Source organism: Triturus cristatus, chromosome 4_1, assembly GCF_964204655.1.
Source record: "Triturus cristatus chromosome 4_1, aTriCri1.1, whole genome shotgun sequence".
NCBI classification, from domain to species: domain Eukaryota; kingdom Metazoa; phylum Chordata; class Amphibia; order Caudata; family Salamandridae; genus Triturus; species Triturus cristatus.
Genome location: NC_140585.1, coordinates 667686482 through 667705915, shown reverse-complemented (window position 1 = coordinate 667705915; position 19434 = coordinate 667686482). Strand labels below are relative to the sequence as shown.

General features: G+C 42.7%; 1 protein-coding gene across 12 annotated transcripts in view; it reads left to right on the top strand.

The window, feature by feature from the left end:
• NRCAM (neuronal cell adhesion molecule) overlaps window positions 1-19434 on the top strand; it is a 971555-nt gene that overhangs the window by 149198 nt on the left and 802923 nt on the right. The window lies entirely within an intron of this gene.

Below are 19434 nucleotides of genomic sequence, written 5' to 3'. Positions count from 1 at the left end.
GTGGCTGGCTGTCATAAGTGCCGGTGTTGACAATTAAGTGCCGGTGCCTAGTACCGGAAACCACCGGCTCAAATTAAGCACTGATCCCACATTATCAATGCAAATCATACAAGTTTACTTCTCTGTGTCTGTGGGAGCACATTCATGTGCTCATTGGGAGATCCTCCCACGAACACATATGCTTGTTTCTTGCAACCATTTGTTTATTATGCGGCTTATGTCGCATTTACTAAGAAAAGGCACTTTCCAATAAGGTTTTAGTGCTTTCTTTTCTGTGGGTCAGACATGAAGACCAGACACAGGACTCTCTTGGTATCATCTTGCAGACATTTGATGCTCACAGGTCTGGTGGATGTTCTAGAAGCTTCACCTGTGCTTAATGTCTCATAGGAAAGCACTGGCAAAGCCAATAGATCTGGCTAGGAAATAGAGTCATGAATACATGCTGTTTGCATGTGTTAGCACATTAAAGCCACACCTGCTGGCTTTGCTAATGTGTGTTCTCATATTGGCTCAGAGGATGCCTCCATCCACATTGTGTGAAGTGGTAGCTCCACCACAGTGGCTTGAACTTCTAGCCCCTCCTGAAGTTCACGCCTAGTTGTGCCCCTGGCACTCAGTATATGTGATGCGTTGATGTCATATTGCTCAGGAAAACTAGACAATTTGTAACCACAGCTGGACTTTATTCTTTATCTTGTTATATTTGCTCTGCCTTTAATAGATTGCTGGACAGCTGAATGAGTTATTTCCATTATCCAGTTTCATTTTTAAAACCTAGTAAAGGTTTTAACCACTAACAGGTGTGAATGTTGCAAACAATACCTTTTTTTTAAAAAATGCAATAGAATGGGAATGATGGGACAGTCGTCACAGCATATGTGCATTACAGATATGCACTGTATCCTTTTTAGTTCGAGACTAGAGCAGCGCATGCACTGCTTGCTCGACTTTTAGTAAGGGGGTTTTCAAAGTGCTACCCACAAGCTTTTGCTGGCCTCAAGCTCAAGCGTGGACGCTTGCGTGCACGCGCGCAGCCGCCATCTACCTTTCTTATCTCTTCCTCCGCATCGCTCAACATTACTTTCACTTTCACGGTCGCTTAATTTCTCCATCAGGACTTGGTGAGCAATACTGCTTACGAGTGGTGTGCTTTGTCATTGTTACCTTCATTTCCTGATAAATTTGTGTTTTGAGGCACAACTGGAATGTGTACAAATGTTGTGGATGTTGCACTTTGAATCAAATGTTGTGAAAGCTCACAGCTAAGACACGCTGCGCTTTCACTGCAACAGATTTCATGTGCCTGATTATCTACATTTGATGTAACAGCTGCTGCAAGAGAATGTTCGCAAGTGCTTGCTTGGGTTATTGGACAACGAACATCAGTATACTGTGGCCTATTATCTAGAGTCTTTAGCGATCTTTGCCGTTTTCATGTCACACATGCATTCGGCTTCTGTGTACGACACCGGCCTCTCTACCCAGCGAAGATGGCGAGCTGGTCAGCTCGTGTCTGTGAGCGTTGCACGCACTGTGCTTTTCGGGGCTCTACACATTTCACGCACCTGGCTCCACGTGTTTGTGTACATGTCACGCACGCTGATTCGCGTGCATGCATGCTTGTGTTCATCTCACACACTTTGTTTTTGAGAGTCGCACACAACACGCTTATGTTTCCGAGATTCTCACTAGGATTCTTGCGTATGTGAACATCTTCCACCTTATGTTTCATCCCTGGGGCATCTCAGGCTCACACCAGGCATCTTGAGAGCGTTAGACTCGCCCATTCTGAGCGTCGAGTGTTGCAGAAAATCTCACACTTCTGTTTATGAGCCTCTGCTACACGTTTTTATTCTCACACCAGGGTTCCCCTGTGTCGTAAAACACACACAGTACCTCACACAGGGCTTGTTTGTTAGCACCTCACACTAGTTTCCCATGTTAATGAGCTTCTGTTTCTATTCATACTCTACGCGAGACTTCCTGTGTTTGTGAGGAGCACACACTGTACCAAGCATTACATTCAAAATTACTTGTGTTTCAGTCTCCCACATACTTGAGTTTGTTGCGCTTGAGAGCATCTCACGCACTGCTCTTTTGTGACCTCGTGCAGTGTACTCATTTGCAAGTGTTTCTCACACAGTTTGCAAATATCTCCCTCGGCCTCTCGTGCTGTGTTCCTTTGCAAACACCACACTTTTGAGTACCACCCACACACATCCATCTCATACTGAATATCTAACTACGCTCATCATCCGTGTGCTTTTCCTGCTCCACATCGGGCTTCTCACGCGCATACCTGTATATCTCTCTCTCTCTCTCTCTCTCTCACACACACACACACGCGCATGCACACCCACGCACACACACACTCGCACGTACGCACACACCCACCCCCTAGCATCTGGCAAGCTTTTCGCATTTGTAAGGTTCTCGCTCACATACGATGCTTCTGTTACACACGCCTCATAACTTCACTTCGCACGCTTGTGTGCCTCTTAATGTACTGCGTTTGCAAACATGTGATAAACTCAACTTGTGGAGTGTATCGCTGTAAAGTTGAGGCAATACGCAAACAACATTTCGTGGGCAGCAAACAATTCAAAATGGGCCTAAATGTCCTTGTGCATGACCAGTCGAGTTGTGTCCAACAGTAAAGGCAGCGGCTCCAGGAACACTTCTCGTTCCCATTTGAACACTCAACAAGATTTGTTAAAGCACTCTAGCTCTTCGTCAGGGAACATAAGCGCTATATAAAGGCACTTTTGATATGATGAGTACTTTTGTCTTAGTGATCATGTTCACATTCTAGCAAGGGCATTATGGGGTCATAATGGCTGCTGCCTGTTATGTATTACCTATTTTATGGATGATTACGCTTACAAACGATTCCTGATGCAATTAATTTTCTAGCTGTTTTTCAGAAGTCTGAGAGAATCTGTTCTGTGTTTCTTGCTCTCGTTAGAAAGACAGAGAAGTGGAGGCCATCGGCACTGCATTACTACAAGCTTTCAACTGCGAGGCCCCCTTACAGATTTTAGCTAACACATGTGCATACTAAACTTAAAATCATCTCGCTGCCTGATTTGCCCCCTAGCATACCTTAATGACACACACCCTCACAGTTCAGAAAAAAGCCTTCTTCCCATCACTCTGCCCCCACCGCTTTTATTAAAGGAGCTGTAAATTCCTCAGCCCGCTGCTTCACAGGAGACTCTACAGGCTCTCCTCGGCCAATTAACACCTTAAGCAGGGACGCAGGGTTGTCATGCGCAATGGTCCTTCTTGATTAAAAAGCACAGAGCTTCTCTAACGTTAAGAAAAACATAACCATGGCAGGTTTATATGGAATATGAAACTGTGTGCTGTATTCCACTGTATAAAAATGTATTTTGCTTGTGAAGTCGCATTTTGGCCTTAGTTATTTTAAAACAATAATCACTTTTACTCATATATCTTCAAAAACACTTCTATGTTCTTTTTTTTTTTTAAGGGTCATTGAGTTATTCATAATATCCTATTAATTATATATAAGGTAACACAAATGCTTATAATGCTTTTTATTATAACTTTGCAACATGCTGCACAACAGCCACACTACTCTACAACATAGCTTAAATACGCTAGCAAAACCAATAGCTCTGACTAAACACTTATAAGATCCCAAAGGCGAGACCTATTGGCTATGCCAATGGTTGTTTATCTTGTATAACATCTGCAGCCTGTAGCTCCCCACTACTTTCTCCAACTTAACATTTCCTTAGGTCGGGTGTGCTTGGTTCTATAGGCTGCCAGAGCGACGGCGCCCCGCTGAAAGAAGCCGCTGTCAAAGTACTCGTGACTTCCCTGTCTTTTGTCGCATTTCTCTAGTGGCGCCCTCCGACTTTAGTGCCCGCTGATACCACGTGGCAGTGACAGGACACACCAGCCATGATTTCATGCACACTGCGACAAAGTATGTTCTACCGCAGACTCGTTCACGAAATTCACATGAAAAACGAAACTTTAAAACTCTTCAAAAAAGTTTTCCTGAAACATCTACGGGTTGTCTACGCATGACCTTTAAAAGAGTGAAATTTCAGGTGACGTGCAGCTGTCTCGTAAGAGCAGCTTCGTGCGACCCGGCATTGTTTGGGGCCTGGGTCTTGTGAATGTACAATGTGCGCCACTCCCTCGGAAGGGAAACCAGAGACGTTCACTTCCTGGGTCTGAGGTAACATTATTCCTTTTGGCAATTCAAGGCCTTTGACGGCCACCACTTCCTATTCATTTTAACATGGATTGAAGTCGTACAAAATATGGTTAATGTGCGAAACTGAACTCTGCTAGGCTAAACGACAAATACATTCGTTAAAGATCTTCTCTTGGCATTCATTAAAAGCATTGCTTCACACTGTCTTTCTTTATTTGTCACACAATAAATGCCAAGCCCACTACTATAGCACACTATTCGCATGTACAATGAGGTGATCGATATTTTTCATAAGGTGCACAAAATTATTCAAGAGTGCAGTTGTGAACAATATATTTGTATTTAGTTATGCGCTTTCCATTGAAAAGGCATTTTTTGAATTGCCTACAACTTCTGACCTCATGGAAGGATCTGCCACAAATTTGGCAATGCCTTCCTGTAGTCAGCCCTGATCTATACTTCAGGCTTCCTGGACCCATTTTGGCCCATTTGCATGTTCTGCAAACCCGGAACCAGGTTCATAAACCTCCTGCTGCTGAATTAACATACTTGCACAAGTTGAAGAGTATTGGGTGCAGGGCTTGGCTGGAGGCCAGACCCTGTGCCAACCCTTGCTCCTCTTGGCTAAAGGGTGTGTACTGTAGGTATCAGTCACCTGTTGCGTGCTGGATTTGGGTTAGGCTCTGCAGAAGGCCATATTTGCCAGGCCCTTAGGCCAACCCATACTGTGCAGAGCCGAAGGCCCTACACTAACCTCTGCTGCCCACTGCCAAAGAAGAGCATTGGTACAATGGGTGTTGTCATCAGTTATGCCACTCAATGTTATTAATAATGCCTTTAAACATGTCATCGGTGATGTCATATGCAGTAGCGGCCCGTGGTGGGTGTGCTGCTGGGTGCTGACGTGGAGTGGGGGAGGGGCAGGGTGGGGGGGTAGTAAACTACGGATTATGGCTGAATAGAGGTAAGTAAACATATAAATAAATAAAACTAATTTCGTTGCGCGCGCTGCATCGCCAAATGCGATGCAGCGCACACAACGAAATTCGTTTTATTTATTTATATGTTTACTTACCTCTAATCAGCCATAATCCGTAGTTTACTACCCCCCAACCTGCCCCTCCCCCGCCCCACGTCAGCACCCAGCAGCACTCCCACCACGGGCCGCTACTGGTCATGTGTAAGGTGTATGACAGGGGAGCGAGTTCTGGTTAGTTTAACTATAAGTGGTGAATTTCAGTGTTTTTTTAGGTTTTGCTCTTTAACTGTGACTGCACTACTTTTTCAGTGAATTTCTGAGTTTGTTTTCTAAAACTTACATTAAAATCTTCTAAACAGAGCAAACTATAACTTAATTTTAACCGTTGTTAGTGAATAATTCTTTAAATCTCTCTCTCTCTCTCTCTATCTATCTATCTATCTATCTATCTATCTATCTATCTATCTATCTATCTATCTATCTATATATATATATATATGTATATATATATATATATATATATATATCTGGAGTACTCCACCCGCCGAAGGCGCTTCAATCTGCTTCGAAGAAAATGGAGCACGGACCACCAAATGAGTGTTATATTATTTTCTTTATTCCGAAAAGAACCTCACAGCCATTACGCGTTTCAGCCCCGGAGGGCCTTGATCACATATACATATATATGTGTGTGTTTATATATATATATATATATCAAGACCAGACTACCTTACTAGAAAGAAGTTCGAGCACACACGGGTCACAAGGAAAAGTGCTCATTTATTTTGGCATACGGCATGACGCGTTTCGACATGAAACTGACTTTCTCAAATGCCGTCAAACAAGTCAGTGCTTTCCAAACCCACATTTCAAGCACCATGTCCCGCTATGATTGGTTGAGATAATGATGACAGGCTAGCGAGGGGAGTGTCCCGAACTCGGAGCCCCGAGTCCGTGAGGAGCAGAAACATCAGCGTCAGTACTTCCCTAGTAGGCGGTCTCTGCTCCTTCTCCACGCCTTGCCTGGATCTCTTTGTGGGTGGCGAACAGTTCTCCAGGATCCTCACCACACCGCTGTTATCCCACTATTGGCTTGAGAATCCCACTTATGTAAGTAGAATCCCTCTGTATAATAACAGTCCCAAACAGTGCTGGTTTGCGGGATGAAGCGGCGGTTCGGCGTTTCCAAAATGTTTTTAGACTCCCACAAATTGCCACTGGTCCGCCGAACTACTTCTGGGGTGGGCGCTCATAGGTGCTCGTGGCCGCACCAAAACATCAAGACCAGACTCCCTTACTAGAAAGAAGTTCGAGCACACACGGGTCACCAGGAAAGTGCTCATTTATTTTGGCATACGGCATGACGCGTTTCGTCATGAAACTGACTTTCTCAAATGCCGCCAAACAAGTCAGTGCTTTCCAAACCCACATTTCAAGCACCATGTCCCGCTACGATTGGTTGAGACAATGATGACAGGCTAGCGAGGGGAGTGTCCCGAACTCGGAGCTCCGAGTCCGTGAGGAGCAGAAACATCAGCATCAGTACTTCCCTAGTGGACGGTCTCTGCTCCTTCTCCACGCCTTGCCTGGATCTCTTTGTGGGTGGCGAACAGTTCTCCGGAATCCTCACCCCACTGCTGTTATCCCACTATTGGCTTGAGAATCCCACTTATGTAAGTAGAATACCTCTGTATAATAACAGTCCCAAACAGTGCTGGTTTGCGGGATGAAGCGGCGGTTCGGCGTTTCCAAAATGTTTTTAGACTCCCACAAATTGTCACTGGTCTGCCGAACTACTTCTGGGGTGGGCGCTCATAGGTGCTCGAGGCCGCACCAAAACATCAAGACCAGACTCCCTTACTAGAAAGAAGTTCGAGCACACAAGGGTCACCAGGAAAAGTGCTAATTTATTTTGGCATACGGCATGACGCGTTTCGTCATGAAACTGACTTTCTCAAATGCCGCCAAACAAGTCAGTGCTTTCCAAACCCACATTTCAAGCACCATGTCCCGCTACGATTGGTTGAGACAATGATGACAGGCTAGCGAGGGGAGTGTCCCGAACTCGGAGCTCCGAGTCCGTGAGGAGCAGAAACATCAGCATCAGTACTTCCCTAGTGGGCGGTCTCTGCTCCTTCTCCACGCCTTGCCTCGATCTCTTTGTGGGTGGCAAACAGTTCTCCGGGATCCTCACCCCACCGCTGTTATCCCACTATTGGCTTGAGAATCCCACTTATGTAAGTAGAATCCCTCTGTATAATAACAGTCCCAAACAGTGCTGGTTTGCGGGATGAAGCGGCGGTTCGGCGTTTCCAAAATGTTTTTAGACTCCCACAAATTGCCACTGGTCCGCCGAACTACTTCTGGGGTGGGCGTTCATAGGTGCTCATGGCCGCACCAAAACATCAAGACCAGACTCCCTTACTAGAAAGAAGTTCGAGCACATACGGGTTACCAGGAAAAGTGCTCATTTATTTTGGCATATGGCATGACGCGTTTCGTCATGAAACTGACTTTCTCAAATGCCGCCAAACAAGTCAGTGCTTTCCAAACCCACATTTCAAGCACCATGTCCCGCTACGATTGGTTGAGACAATAATGACAGGCTAGCGAGGGGAGTGTCCCGAACTCGGAGCTCCGAGTCCGTGAGGAGCAGAAACATCAGCGTCAATACTTCCCTAGTGGGCGGTCTCTGCTCCTTCTCCACGCCTTGCCTGGATCTCTTTGTGGGTGGCGAACAGTTCTCCGGGATCCTCACCCCACCGCTGTTATCCCACTATTGGCTTGAGAATCCCACTTATGTAAGAAGAATCCCTCTGTATAATAACAGTCCCAAACAGTGCTGGTTTGCGGGATGAAGCGGTGGTTCGGCGTTTCCAAAATGTTTTTAGACTCCCACAAATTGTCACTGGTCTGCCGAACTACTTCTGGGGTGGGCGCTCATAGGTGCTCGAGGCCGCACCAAAACATCAAGACCAGACTCCCTTCGTAGAAAGAAGTGCGAGCACACACGGGTCACCAGGAAAAGTGCTCATTTATTTTGGCATACGGCATGACGCGTTTCGTCATGAAACTGACTTTCTCAAATGCCGCCAAACAAGTCAGTTCTTTCCAAACCCACATTTCAAGCACCATGTCCCGCTACGATTGGTTGAGATAATGATGACAGGCTAGCGCGGGGAGTGTCCCGAACTCAGGGCTCCGAGTCCGTGAGGAGCAGAAACATCAGCGCCAGTACTTCCCTAGTGGGCGGTCTCTGCTCCTTCTCCACGCCTTGCCTGGATCTCTTTGTGGGTGGCGAACAGTTCTCCAGGATCCTCACCCCACCGCTGTTATCCCACTATTGGCTTGAGAATCCCACTTATGTAAGTAGAATCCCTCTGTATAATAACAGTCCCTAACAGTGCTGGTTTGCGGGATGAAGCGGTGGTTCGGCGTTTCCAAAATGTTTTTAGACTCCCACAAATTGCCACTGGTCCGCCGAACTACTTCTGGGGTGGGCGCTCATAGGTGCTCGTGGCCGCACCAAAACATCAAGACCAGACTCCCTTACTAGAAAGAAGTTTGAGCACGCACGGGTCACCAGGAAAAGTGCTCATTTATTTTGGCATACGGCATGACGCGTTTCGTCATGAAACTGACTTTCTCAAATGCCGCCAAACAAGTCAGTGCTTTCCAAACCCACATTTCAAGCACCATGTCCCGCTACAATTGGTTGAGACAATGATGACAGGCTAGCGAGGTGAGTGTCCCGAACTCGGAGCTCCGAGTCCGTGAGGAGCATAAACATCAGCGTCAGTACTTCCCTAGTGGGTGGTCTCTGTTCCTTCTCCACGCCTTGCCTGGATCTCTTTGTGGGTGGCGAACAGTTCTCCGGAATCCTCACCCCACCGCTCTTATCCCACTATATATAAATAATGTACATCTATATAGATGTGTATATCAATAAAATCTAGCTGAGTGACAGAAGTTCAAAAAGTTACTTTTTAACACTTTTGCTAAAGAAAATTGATTGAGGAAGAGGTGTGGCGCAGCGGCCAGGGCGACTGACTTCGGAATCTGGGGATCACGGTTCGATCCCCGGCGCAGGCGGCAGATTAGCCCAGCACCATGTGACTCTGGGCAATAGCTTGCTTAATCTTCCCGACGGCACCCAGCGCCTAGAGACCCTTACGGGTGATTGTTTGCGCTTTACAAATGTGTATTATTATTATTCTTCTAAACATGTTATTGCAAATGCATTTCCATAACGACAGCATATATTGTATAAGCCTTGCATAAACTTACAATAGGATGCTTGGGGCGTATTGGTGTACTCCTAAATTGACCGCCTGCACCAGTTGTGCTCACGGCCCATGATTTATTTTTATTTAATTAAAAGTAAATAGGCGGTGCTTCCAACAGCTTATTTTTTGATTTTGGTAACTGAGTTCGCGGTTCGTTTGTGCGGGCTACCAATGTATTCTCATTTATTTCGAGTAAAAGGGCAATTTGCATTTGCTTAGTGGCATGTTAATAGATATGTCAAATACTCAATTGGGAGGGAGAATGTTGGAAATGCGGCTACCTATAAACTTGAAGGGCAGTCTCGAGGCTGCCCAGAGGTGTACTGACGTGGCACTGTAAAAAGCACTGGCCTATTCTGATTTTACTGTCAATTAAAACACTGCACACGTGGTGAACAACCCTTGACAACGATTGGCTGAGAACAAACTCCAGAGGCCAGAGCGGCTTTGCCGAGGGCAGTGCAAGGCATGTGTACTAACAATGAGCAGAAACCCCTTTTCCTGCTTCTGCTGCCCTTTGTTCCCGCATTGACTGATTATACATCCCTTTGTTTGTGTGATTAGTTGAAGTTCAGTAATTGTCAGTCTCAAAATGCCAAATGTTTGCTTGACTGGCCTCATTTCTTTTTACGGCCCTCAGAACGCTCTGCCCCTGGTAGACCGCATTTGTTCTCTCCCCTTTCTTTGTTTGCGCTAACATGTTATTGCAGGCTTTCAGGGAAGATTGACAAAAACAATGGCCTCTCTGCCAAGGGGCTGCCAGTGCTATACTTAAGTGCACGGTGGCAATCCTGCAGTGGCCCTTCAACCAGAGGGGAGCAGGCTGGCCTCCAGATGATAGGTGATCGTGTTTCCTACCCTTCAATGCTCGCTGACCTCCTGCTCGCTGTGACCTCTTGCATGTGTTTCTATTGGAAAATATAACTGATATAGCGAGAACAAAAAGAACATGATATGAAGGGGAACACAGGCTACCCCATGACTACTATCATTCCAGTTCCAGTCTACAGTTGGAGTTCCTCGGTTGATTCTGCAGACCCAGGCCAGCTGCGGAACTTTCGCTCTTGCTGAAGGGGTGTTCGGGTGATAGCGGGTGGGCATCGGAATGTCGGCGATCACAGGCAACCTTTTCTCCTTTTTTTGAGAGCAGTGTTTTATTTGAAGCATGCTCCTAAAAGGTAGATATAATTTGTCAAAGAGTGCTAATGGCCTCAAATATGTGGCGTTTGTGCAACGAGTTTCGGTTAGGCACGCAGATGTTTTGATTGCCATTTTTAAAATATAAGTATTCTGTGACAAGCATGGTGACAGAGCCATCATCCACTCGGTCAGAATTTTGCAGACTTTGTGTTTTTTTAATTGTTTTTTAGGATTCGCACGTCATACTTTTACAATGTATTTTTTTTTGCATGATATACACAAAGTACGGGCATTCACATTTTGGGCTCATTGATCATAACTCTGTCACAAACGAACGAGACCTGTAAATATGTAATATGACATCACATTTATATTATGGCATGTTCACAATATATACTACCTGTTTATAAGAATGTAAATAGTGCTGAGAAAGAGAAGTAACTGAAATCATGTGTTGTAAGTAAGGAACTCGTGTAAAGATAAGAAAAAACCCAGATCACTCATCTCCACACTTCTGACATACCCATACAGAATGAAGAAAGAGGTAATCCTTGATTCATGGGTATAGTGCGGGTGATTTGGATTTGGAGGGTTTCATAATGTGATGTGAAATTCAGTATATTTCTCTTGTGATCATTTTAATTACAAGGAGTTTGAAATACGACACATGAACCTTTCAGAAAAAGAAGCGGTGCTTTTAGTTTTTTACTTTATAAAATCTCTCTATATAGCTGTATAGCCACGTTTTCCCAGCGCAGTGCGTTCCAACACGAGGGCTGAGATTGATTGTTTTTCCCAAACTTACTTGATTTTTGGAAGGCCCGAAAAAAGGCATGCTGATAATAGTTGAAAAACAGAAGATATATCACCAGAATGCTCCTAGAAACAATGTAATTACCATCTTAACAGTTGAATTAGGTAATATGAGCAACGCACATGACAGTAACAAAAAGAACTTAAAATAATTTACAAAGTCAAGCAATACATCAATACTTTTTAAGCAAGGTGCTATTGCATGGTCATTTTAGAGTGTAATGCAGTACCAATACAACTATTTAATAAAAGTAATGTTTGAACGTAAGAAAGTTTACTATTCCTGGCAAGTCTTTGGGTGGTAATCCTCAAATTTGGACTACAGGACTTTGAGCAAATTTCCACCCATCCCCTCTTTTCTTTTCCCCATGTTATCCTATCAGTGCGCCATCTTAAGACCAGAGCAGGTTTACATATAATAATCACAAATCCTGGGTACTCAGTGTCATTACAATGAACCATCGTCCATATATTCGTGCTAGTCTTGACAACTGACCAAGACCAAGGAAGGTCTTGTCTCACCTTTGGTTTATGTTTGAATTTCTTGTGGTCTGGAGTGGGTCTGAGTGCTCCATTTAGAATGGACTTTTCTTATAAGCTAAGCTGAAATGTCTATGTAGACCGACCTGCAGCCAATGCAAAAACCTGCCTTATAATATTCGGATCTGCATGTAATAGCAGGTATATTTTTATAATGTGATACAAAGGGCACTGTGATATTCACACAACACTGTCAATATAGGTTTTGAAGGAGGATTGGTTTCCAAAAACAAAACCCAGGTTCCCAACCTTCTTGAATGAAGTTTTGGAAGGTCCCACTGTTTTGGAATCAGGGCTGTCTATGGAGGCATAGCTCACAAAAAAGTCTTCAGTCTTACTGCTATGCCATTTAAACTGATCCAGATGCCCTGAATCCACCAATGGGCTTTGATCAGTGGCGCTCCTATCCACCATTCTCAAAGGTAATGAAGAATCTGGTTGGCCATACATCTTACACTGCAGACCAGAGCCATCCACTACCCATGCCACAGGAAATATGAGGTATTAAGGATTGTAGTAGAGATGGTAGAGATGGGCAACAATGAACCCCACGTGTACGGGACATAGAAGCAGAACGTTTTTTCTGTGTTTTAATCTTTAACTGCAATGTTTTGAGCCAGTTGAGTGGGTCCCATGAATGCTTATGTAAAGCTCTGGTGAGTCAGTATAATCTTGTGCTCTGCCATGCTAAATTTGTTATGTAGATCTAGGAGAACGAGGGTAGCTGGGTGGCTGCTGACTGCCTGGTCAAACAGTAACTCTCACAAAGTAACCACCATAGACTACTTTTTCTTACTATGGTATATGTTTCTAAATATGATTGTATTTGTAATCTGACCTCTGTCTCCTTATTTTACCATGCAAGGCGAAAAAGATTTGGAACTTGTAATTTAAGAATCAGAGGCATGTTTTAAAGTTTCTTTAAAAGTGGTGAAGCCATTAGTCTTTTTAGAGCTTATAGAAGGACTCAACACTGTACAAGCTTCTAATAGTCTATTAATTTAATGAAGGAGGACACAAGTCTTGTGATGATGTGTGTACCTTTTGCACATTGTACTGATTTGAAACTATCACTAGTTAAAAACAGAGTGAGCTTGTCGGAAAGGAGGTTATCAGTATGGGAGGGGCCGCTCCTGACAACTCAGTGAACCTAATCTGGTTAGGTCAAAACACAATTCTGAGAGATCCTCTGCTCAACTCCTGGAGCTATGGCACAAGCAACACCCAATCCCAAGAGAAGTGTATGCAAAGTTTAAGCAGTACCATCAGTTTTAAATTAAAGAAAACAACTCAATAAAATCCCCAAACCAACTTAGAAAAAGAGATAAAAACTTAGTGAGCAAAAGACACCAAGATCATTACAATAGGTTACATGGAGCTGGAGTAGTGTATTTTTAATGCTTGAGGTCAATAAACACCTAAAACAAAAGTAAAGCAATATGGAAAATCAACGTATTGCATTGTGCATGGACCTAAGTGCAATTTTAGGCTGACCGGCTGGAGCAGAGGTCGGATACATCAAAAAGGATGTCCTCGTCAATGGTTTTACCTTCAGACATAGTCCCCAGCTGCTGAGAAAGATTTTTCTGGTCAGTCCTCGAGCCCCTAGCTCCTCAAAGCAGTCTTTTGGACGCCCCGTCTCTCTCCAGCCAGCTCTCCTGCAGGGTCTTGTCCTCTAGTTAGCGGGCCCCATGGAGTCAGGAGTCCTTTTGCTTTTTGTGTACTCGAAGCAGATAAACAGGAGGCCACATTTTGGACCCTTGGAGAGCTATTCCAGTCCCTGGGTACCAGCAAGATTCAGCAGTCCTTAAGATATTGTGCAAGTCTTCCTTTTCCACGAGGAGCCAGGAGTCAGAAGCCTGGATTATTTTTCCATCACAGCCTTTTCTTCAGGTGGAGTCTCTCAAGGTCCTGGAATGTTCTGAGGCGGTGTTGGTGGAGTTGTCAGATTTATCTTGGGCACTATCCACTGACTAGAACAATTATACTGCTCAATCCTAACAATGTTTTCACAGTCCCCACCACCTTTGGCAGCACTTCCTCTTTGCCTTACCCAAGTGCACATGTTTCAAGCTGGCAAGGACAAGCTACTACGAGGCAGGCCTGCTTCAGCTTCTTGGCAGTTACCCACTCCCCTCCTACTGTGGCTGCAGCATAACTCTAAAGGAAGGTCCTGGAAATGAGTAGAAAAATCACTCCTAGGCATTTCCAAGTCAAAATAGGTAGTTATAAAACTGTCCTTTGTCATACCAACTGTTCTTGTCACCTCCCATATAGCTATTCTTGTGTAAGTGGTTAGCAGTTGACACCTGCTGGCCTTTCCTTGTCTCAGAGGCAAGCCATTGTCCTCTAAGGCAAAGTTGTTACCACTCCCCGCCAAAGATGTGTATTGCAGTTCTAGAAGCATAGCAGGTGGCAAAACTGGCTGATGAGCTGTCTAAGAGGGTCCTGAGAATGAATATGCTAAGCCCTTCCTGGTATCTCTAAGACAAAGAGGTAGTACTAAAGCTGCCCTTCGCTCTGGCACCTGTTCCTGCCCACTTCCAGTTCACCCCTGCTGAGTAGTCAGCAGGTAGCACCCAATTTCCTCTCCTGGGCCCAGAGGCATGCCAAAGTCCTCTGATTCAGAGTCATCACATCTTGTGTATGCAGCTCTTGGGGGGAGGGGTGATGAGGGGCAGGACTGACTTTAAGATGGTCTGGCCCAGACAGCTTAAAGTACTTTTTTTAAATGTTAATTTTTTGCTGAATTTATCAAAATTCTTTCCTCACCCATAAGATTTGAAAATTAAGTAGGAAATAACTTTAAACCATTTTTCTAGTCTTTTTCAAAGCAGAGGTGGAAAATGTAGATTTTAATCCATTCTAGGCATAACAGTGTAGCATGCTCTGCCTAGTGAACTCACTTTTGGGTTTTATTTCACTCTGAGGACATACTAACTTTAAAATATGCTGTGCTCCATTTTTTGTTATATTAGCACTCTACCCTGTGGGGTTACAACAGTTCATATATTACACAAGCTTCTTAATTATTCTATTAAAACTGCCTCAGCTTCTCTCGGCTGGAAACATGCAGTAGTAATTCCGCTTCTGAAGAAACCTTCACTAAATCCCTCTGTACTAAGAAATTATCGCCCTACTTCCTTTCTATGGTTCCATGCGGAAATTCTGGAGAAACAAAGAAACAACTTCTGTGGTGCCTGGGAAAAATCCTTCCTTTCCTACCTCCAGCTACCCAGAAAAATGTTGACCAGGTAATCATCTCTCATCAGGACTATGGAAATGTTCACTACTTACACACTGCTCAAACTCTCCTCCGGCACTTACATGTTATTCAGATCTCTGCAGCTCATCTCGTATGCCACGTTTCCATGCACAACTCCATTTCCTTGTTAATTAGGCTTTCATTAACTAGTAGGACTAATTAAGGCTGTCTGTATCACATATTGTGCTCTCTCCAATACAGGGCCTCACTACATCCAACAATTGGTTCACTCCGCTATACCGTCCCACACCGTTCATTCTAGCAATCTTTACCGTGACTTAATTGACCAGATTGAGCTTTCAGCCATGGAGGTCCCTCTTTCAGTTACATTGTGCTTAAACGTTGGACCAGGCTACGTCTGTGAATAGTCGCCAAAGTCCTTCTGCGGTTGCTGTCAAGAAATAATTGAAAACCTGTCTTTACTAGATTTCAATCTATTTCCCATGCTGTGCCTGGAAGGATTCTTAGTGCTGAGACATCCCAGCTTTGGGCGAGATATGCGCTTTCCAAGATATACAAATAAAGCAAACTTTAAGGGTGACTTGTAAATATATAAACATATGCTTTTTTTACCTGCCTTGCCATTTGTCACTGTAGTGCATTTAAACTGCAGCCTAACTAGAGCACAGGTGTGCCCCTGGCAGAAATATATTTTTGTCACATATGTGGGTGGTATAAATTCCCACTGCAACCCACATATGACATTTAATTTAACTTAAACTCACTTGAGGGACATTTACAATGGACTTATAGGAAAGTTAAATAGGCCAAACAGGGAGTGCCAGGGTAGAGTGGAAGCACATGCACTTCATTTCTGCCACTACTGTTTAGCAGTGGTAAAGTGCAAAAAGTCATAAAGCTTTCAAAAATAGGGTTCAGAAAAAGGTGAAAAATTTAGGGAGACCATGCAGAAAAGGCAAATTTGTTACAGAGCGTATTAAAATAATCTGACATAAAATTTCATTGGAGAGACTGCTATCAACTGATCAGGGTTAATCACATAATTGACAGAAGATAAACATTGCACCAATCATAACATTTCTTTGACGCAGACAGTCCTCTCAAACCTTTCATACAGAACAATTTCAGATTTTTTGCCTCACTTTCCACAAACTACCATTGGTTATTTTTGACTCATTATTTCCAAAGATTTTGCTTTCATATCACATTTTAGCTACAAACATTTTTATTTAAATGTGACATTTATCTTATTCATTTGTACAGTTACATTTGTAGATTTATCAATACAAGGTCTTCTAAACCACATTTTGCCTTGCTAGTCACTGACATATTGTTCATTCTTCATCCCTCACAAGTTGTTTCGAATAATTCAAGCTTACACTAATGCCAAATGTTTTATGTTGGAGTATCCCACCCCTAGACTCCATACCCAAGGGGGAAGTCTATCAAAAGTTGATAACATTTTTAAGAAACAAATCTGACTTTAGATAGTCTTTTGGATCATCAGAATGAAGCAAACCAAAATGCGGATTTGACAGATCTTGTTAAAGAACACATGCTTTTTAGATTTTCATTTGACTCTTTATTGCTACTTCTGACAATGCTCCTTAATGACATCAATAGCCATTCAGGTAGACGGTCATTGAAAATAGCCAAAGTTTGGTTAGACCAGCATAAAGGAGCGATAAGCAGATATGACAAATTAACGTTGAAATCTGAAATTCGGTCTACCAAATGCCCCTGATCAGAAGCGAGCCACCCTTAGATGTTTAATCCCAAATTCAGTCATCAAATAACAATAACATTTAGAACTGTCAGAATCTGCTCAACCAAATGGATGTTCAAATCCCATAAAGTTGCCACTGATTGAAATCCCTCACATTGCTACTGAAAGTTTGCTAAAAAACATAAAATGAGCAGGTGAGCGGTAAATCAACACAAGAAATAGAATTTGATTAAATTACTCTCTTTAGAATGATATACTTTACACGAGAGCAGGCTTTGTTTTTGTTCAGTGTACTCTAAATAATTTGAGTGAAAGGTAGCCACCCCTCATTTTCTACTCAATCCATGAAAGAAGCTTTGTTCTTAAGTAGTAAAAATGTGTCTGATATCTCTGGACAGTTTTGAGGAAACAAGGAGCCTGATTTAGAAATCAGTTGATGAGTTACTTCATCACAAACGTGATGGATATCCCGTCTGCTCTATTACAGTGTAAATGCATCCAGTGGTATGTGTAATACAGCAAATGTCATGTTTTCCAAACGTTGATCTCACCGACCATGTCATAAGTGATGTAACATGTGAGGTCATAAGTAGTGCATTGTGGTGACATGAGTTATAGTTAGCGCAGCTAAATATAACTGTTGAATTTCTCTGGTTTCGTACGAGTGAAATGTTAGCCTAAGTATATCATCCCTGTAACCTTTTTTTTTTTTACTTTCTAAGTTTTTAAAATTTCATTTCTAAACTTTAACTTCCCTGTAACCTTTGTTATTTCAGTGACTTTCAAAGGTTTTTTAAACGCTAATTCCTAACTATAACGTCCCTCTAACCTCTGGCTTTTTCAGTGAATTTCAAAGTTTTTTTTACATTCTATTTCTTAATTGTAGTGTCCTTGGTTAAAGTTCCATCAGTGGCTAGCTTTAGTTAAAACCATTATGGATTGACGAGCTCCTCACCTCAAGATTGTGCACTGTGGTGGCAATGACCTAGGCACATTGACTGGGGTAGGGCTGGATATCTTATTGAAGGATACTTTTGCAGAACTAATGTCGCTTTTCCCTCACACTGTCTTGGTGTATTCTAATATATGCCAAAGACAGAAATGGAAGTGGTCAAATCAATTCTGTCCACAGATCGATAGAGCCAGGAAACATGTTAATCAAACTGTTTCTGCTTTCCTCAGTTAATAAAACTGTTTCTGCTTTCCTCAGAGACCATAACATGGGCTTCAGCTACAACAGCAATCTACATTTTGACATGCACGGAAGGTATAGAAATGGTGGAGGTCACTTTACAGACGAAGGGAACAGGGTGTTTCTAAACAACTTGAAACTCTGCACTGACTCTTATCTGTAGCTGATTTATACACACTCTCAACACAAAAGATCTTGCCAGAGCTACCCAAGAGCCCAAAATGTTGTTCATTTTCTCGTTAAATATTTTTTTTTAGAAAATTGCAACAAAGTCACGATGATCGCGATCACGTTGCGAAATCACAAAACAAAAGTAGACATTCAACGACCACCATCACATTCAAAAATTTTAACTTAAAAAATTCAATACAATACACACATTGCTAACTTAAAGAACATGTTTGTACACACATTTTTGTACCAACATTTTAAAAAACTGTGTTTGAACCCTACTTCCTGTTTTGCGATTATGCAGAGAGTCGCGATGACTCCGGTAACGGCGAAAATCGTGCCTTTTTTAGGGGGTGTAAAACACATACATGCACACATTTGACAGTATTTTAGACACTAGGGGTTTATTACTGCACTGTTTAAATTCATATTTTTGTAGGGAATTTCTATAAAAACAACCATTTAAACAGATTTTTCTTTTTCGCAATGACATCGGGTGTCGCGATGATATTGGTAGCCGCTATAGCCACAAATACGTCGTGAAATGACAAAACAAATGCAGACATTTAATAGCCACCACCACATTCAAAACGTATAACTGCAAAATGGATTATGACTAAGGCTTCCGGTTTTCCGGTTTTATGGATTTTTACAGATAAATACAGGTAGAAAACAATGTGTTTTCTGTCTGCATTTATTTTTTTAAGTAGATAAATACAGAAAATTGTGCTTCATTTAAGTTACTCTCTGTGCTGTCTTTCATGAATTGTAGCCCAACAGCTAAGCAGATGGACAGCATGGGAAATTAGAAAAAGGAATGAAATTTCTTTCAATAATGGCATATGCCAACAAACATTTGTGTTATAATGCTAATATTTAGTGGATGTATTGTTATGTAATATTTGGCAGCCTAAATAGCTAAATCAGGGCAGACATCAAAGTATGAGTGAGTGTCTATCAGTTAAATAAATATGGAAATGTATAGTTTTACAACTTCATTTATACACAAAATAAATATGGATTAATACAGATAAAATGTCCCAAAAATAAATATGGATAAATACAGATGGAAATGTTAAAAACATGGATACCATAAAACCAGGAGCCCTAATTATTACCAACAGACTAAACACATTACTACCTAAATAACTGTACAATAGCATGTA